Source organism: Sinocyclocheilus grahami, unplaced genomic scaffold (assembly GCF_001515645.1).
Source record: "Sinocyclocheilus grahami isolate Dianchi unplaced genomic scaffold, SAMN03320097.WGS_v1.1 scaffold802.1, whole genome shotgun sequence".
Taxonomy (NCBI): Eukaryota; Metazoa; Chordata; class Actinopteri; order Cypriniformes; family Cyprinidae; genus Sinocyclocheilus; species Sinocyclocheilus grahami.
In genome coordinates, this window is record NW_015505981.1 from 776,240 (window position 1) to 781,778 (window position 5,539).

Genomic DNA, 5,539 nt, shown 5'->3' on the forward strand with positions numbered 1-5,539 from the left:
GTGTGTGTTTTTTTCTTCTTCCCCTTGATTTAGACCAAATGCTTTATAAAATGCTTTAACTTTATATTGTAGAATTTGATCAATCTAAACCCTTATGAATGTCATATAAATTGTATCTGGTGACCTTTATATGCCTGTGTATGTACATAGGTACTGTAAATGTGTGTGTGTGTGTTTTGTCCTGTTCTTTGAAATCTGTTCCCTTATTTTGTATCTGTTTGACAAAAGGGAGAAACAGAGTTTGTGTTCGGCACACACAGAAGTTCTGCACATGCAATTAAATTGTGATGACTGAAATATGAAATTGCTGTTGATTGGCCATTTTTTGGTGTCACTTCTGTTAGTAACAAGTACATTATCTTGCTGAAGGTGTGGAACTTACTGAATGGCCTCAATCTTCATAAACTAGAAACTGTCTCCAACTCAGAGGTCACCGGGATCATCTGTCACCATGACAACCAGCTTCTAACCACATGCTGGAGTCGACTGATCGCTCAGTATAGCATTGCGCTTTCAAAAGTAAGGGCCGGTTTGTGTCTCAATCATACACACACTTTAATGGCTACTTAAAAGCAAAAAGGGCTTTCAGCCAGAATACACACATAATGTGCATTTTTTCTGGTTCTCTTCAATTCGGTGTGTGCTTTTGTGGTCATACCTTGAGACGTCTGTGACATCAAAGTGGGTTTTAATGATGGTCTGACACAGCAGAACTGGAGATCTCAAAGACATTTACTGAAGTGTATCTATGAGTACAGGACATCTATGTAAAAGCAGACCTGTTCTGGAAGTCTGGTCGTCAGCACAGCGAGGATATCCTGGCCATGGATCACTGTCCAGGTCTGGGACTTCTGACTACTGGGAGCTACGATGGAGAGATCATTATATGGAGCCTGCACTGTAAAAAATGACCGTGAATTTAACGGTAAAAGACTGTAAATATGCTACAGTAAAAACCTGTTAAATGGTTAACGGTAAATTCCCCTACTATACACGGTGAAAAACTGTATTGGACATTACATGTATTGGAAATTAATTTTACGGTAGTATACCGTTTTTGGAAGTGGAAAAAGACCGTATAATTTACAGTGAATTACCGTAAATTGACATTCCCAGAATTCCCTGCATTACATTTCAAATTTGATGGTTTTTTGTTGAAATAACTATGTTTCTTCTTAGTTTTTTCTTATCAGTTTTGTATATTAGGGTTGTGTGTTACACCTAATGTTGTTAAATGAATGTTTACTGCATTGAAATAATTCAGATTTCTACAGTAAAAACTGTAATGTTGTGAGATATTATTACAATTGAATATAACGTTTTCTATTTTAATATATTTTGACTTTTATATTGGAATTGTATTGGACTTATTCAGTTGTGAAATAAAATGTTATATTCAGTATATTTAAAAATTTATTTCCTTTGATAATATGCAGATTTGCTGTTAAAGAAACATTTCTTATTGTAAATGTTAAAAACTTTATTTTTGTGGAAACTGTGATGTACCTCCATTAAAAAGTTTGGGGTAAGTAAAAAAAAAGAAAAAGAAATTCATACTTTTATTCATCAAGGATGCATTAAATTGATCAAAAGAAAGAAAGAAAAACGTAGAATGTTTCAAAAGATTTCTGTTTCAAATAAATGCTGCTAATTTGAATTTTCTATTCAAAGAATCCTGAAAAATGTTTTAGCACTTTTTCCACAAAAATATGAAGCAGCACAACTCTTTTCAACATTTATAATAATCAGCATATTAGAAGGAAGACTGGAGTAATGATGCTGAAAATTCAGCTTTGTATCACAGGAATAATCATTTAAAATATATCAAAATAGAAAATATTTATTTTAAATTGTAATAATATTTCACAACATTACTGTTTTTACTGTATTTCTGATCAAATAAATGCGCCATTGGTCAGTGTTATAGATAATAAAATATAGTATAGAATCCCAAAATGCAATGCCACAAACACTCAACAATACTGAAATAGCTGAACATCTTATTGTCTGGCTTCTACTCAGTTTCTGGGTGCACAGATATTTGTCTGCTGAAAAGCACAGAGCAGAAGATTAATGACTTGTTTTGACAATCCTTTCTGATGCAGGACAGTTCTATGCGCCTGGTGAATTTGATGAGAGTGTGATGGGTTTAAGCACAGACCAGGAAAATAGTCTACTTGTCACCGGAGACACCATCGGATCCATCAAGGTCTGGGATATCTCACAGTATGCCTTATCCACTGGAGATATGGAGGTATGCAAATGAACTTTTTTGCATTCGGATGAATGGCTAAAGGAATCTCAGTTTACCTTATTTAGCTCATTGTTTAAAGGGATACTCCACCCCAAAATGAAAATGTTGTCATTAATCACTTACCCCCATGTCGTTCAGTTCTGCACATGCAATTAAATTGTGATGACTGAAATATGAAATTGCTGTTGATTGGCCATTTTTTGGTGTCACTTCTGTTAGTAACAAGTACATTCTCTTGCTGAAGGTGTGGAACTTACTGAATGGCCTCAATCTTCATAAACTAGAAACTGTCTCCAACTCAGAGGTCACCGGGATCATCTGTCACCATGACAACCAGCTTCTAACCACATGCTGGAGTCGACTGATCGCTCAGTATAGCATTGCGCTTTCAAAAGTAAGGGCCGGTTTGTGTCTCAATCATACACACACTTTAATGGCTACTTAAAAGCAAAAAGGGCTTTCAGCCAGAATACACACATAATGTGCATTTTTTCTGGTTCTCTTCAATTGGGTGTGTGCTTTTGTGGTCATACCTTGAGACGTCTGTGACATCAAAGTGGGTTTTAATGATGGTCTGACACAGCAGAACTGGAGATCTCAAAGACATTTACTGAAGTGTATCTATGAGTACAGGACATCTATGTATAAGCAGACCTGTTCTGGAAGTCTGGTCGTCAGCACAGCGAGGATATCCTGGCCATGGATCACTGTCCAGGTCTGGGACTTCTGACTACTGGGAGCTACGATGGAGAGATCATTATATGGAGCCTGCACTGTAAAAAATGACCGTGAATTTAACGGTAAAAGACTGTAAATATGCTACAGTAAAAACCTGTTAAATGGTTAACGGTAAATTCCCCTACTATACACGGTGAAAAACTGTATTGGACATTACATGTATTGGAAATTAATTTTACGGTAGTATACCGTTTTTGGAAGTGGAAAAAGACCGTATAATTTACAGTGAATTACCGTAAATTGACATTCCCAGAATTCCCTGCATTACATTTCAAATTTGATGGTTTTTTGTTGAAATAACTATGTTTCTTCTTAGTTTTTTCTTATCAGTTTTGTATATTAGGGTTGTGTGTTACACCTAATGTTGTTAAATGAATGTTTACTGCATTGAAATAATTCAGATTTCTACAGTAAAAACTGTAATGTTGTGAGATATTATTACAATTGAATATAACGTTTTCTATTTTAATATATTTTGACTTTTATATTGGAATTGTATTGGACTTATTCAGTTGTGAAATAAAATGTTATATTCAGTATATTTAAAAATTTATTTCCTTTGATAATATGCAGATTTGCTGTTAAAGAAACATTTCTTATTGTAAATGTTAAAAACTTTATTTTTGTGGAAACTGTGATGTACCTCCATTAAAAAGTTTGGGGTAAGTAAAAAAAAAGAAAAAGAAATTCATACTTTTATTCATCAAGGATGCATTAAATTGATCAAAAGAAAGAAAGAAAAACGTAGAATGTTTCAAAAGATTTCTGTTTCAAATAAATGCTGCTAATTTGAATTTTCTATTCAAAGAATCCTGAAAAATGTTTTAGCACTTTTTCCACAAAAATATGAAGCAGCACAACTCTTTTCAACATTTATAATAATCAGCATATTAGAAGGAAGACTGGAGTAATGATGCTGAAAATTCAGCTTTGTATCACAGGAATAATCATTTAAAATATATCAAAATAGAAAATATTTATTTTAAATTGTAATAATATTTCACAACATTACTGTTTTTACTGTATTTCTGATCAAATAAATGCGCCATTGGTCAGTGTTATAGATAATAAAATATAGTATAGAATCCCAAAATGCAATGCCACAAACACTCAACAATACTGAAATAGCTGAACATCTTATTGTCTGGCTTCTACTCAGTTTCTGGGTGCACAGATATTTGTCTGCTGAAAAGCACAGAGCAGAAGATTAATGACTTGTTTTGACAATCCTTTCTGATGCAGGACAGTTCTATGCGCCTGGTGAATTTGATGAGAGTGTGATGGGTTTAAGCACAGACCAGGAAAATAGTCTACTTGTCACCGGAGACACCATCGGATCCATCAAGGTCTGGGATATCTCACAGTATGCCTTATCCACTGGAGATATGGAGGTATGCAAATGAACTTTTTTGCATTCGGATGAATGGCTAAAGGAATCTCAGTTTACCTTATTTAGCTCATTGTTTAAAGGGATACTCCACCCCAAAATGAAAATGTTGTCATTAATCACTTACCCCCATGTCGTTCCAAACCCGCAAAAGCTTTGTTCGTCTTCGGAACACAATTTAAGATATTTTGCCACTGAGGTGAGGGGTGGGACGATTAGACGCGCACTAGAGGCGGTTTAGCCAATCACAACACACTGGGCTAGCTAACCAATCAGAGCCCATCGCCTATTTCTGAGGGAGGGGCTTCATAAAAGAAGGAAATGATCAGCCCGTTTCTCAGAGAAGGGATAGAGCTGTGTGGAATAAAGGTCAATTATGTGAAAAATAATGCGTTTTTTAAAAAGCGAAGCATTAACACACATTAGACTGCACCCCATAAACACAATCAAGCCTAGAAAAAACCCAGTGAACCACCCCTTTAATAAAATATCATTATTGTATAAATATAAAATGTAAATATATTATGTTATTATTTTATATTGTTTTTTATTATTTATATATATATATATGTATATATAATATTATTATTATTACTCCTTTAGTCTTATTGAATTGGAGGTTTTCTTTATCGACAATTATTACTGCAAAAATATTTTATATATTAAAGTATTATTTGTCTTGTTTAAAAAAACTACACAGTGTTTTACTTGTTTACTTATTTGGTTATATATTTACTAAATTGCATAAGAGATATATTTTGAAATAAATTGAAGAAGTCAACCCAAAATAGAAGCTCATATCTCAGGTGTGTCTGTAGAATATTTGATCAATGTTCACATTTGGCAGAGCAGGTTTGGCACTGAACTCACTGAGAGGCTTTAACAAATAAACCCCCACACTGAAAGTTGTCAGTGGTCAAATATATCTGCCGTTTAAGCATGTGGCAGAAACGGCAGCGATGTGTTGAAAGGTAGAAATGTCCTCAGAGAGTCCGTTCTTTTGGTTATTATTTCTGGAATTGCATTAAAATTTCTAATGCTTACTGAAAGGCAGGGGAAATGGGACATCTGTCAATATGTCTAGTCATGGTGAAGAGTCTCTCCACAGACTTCCTCCCCTGAATCACTAGACTGCATCAATCTGTTTAGACTTGCTTTGG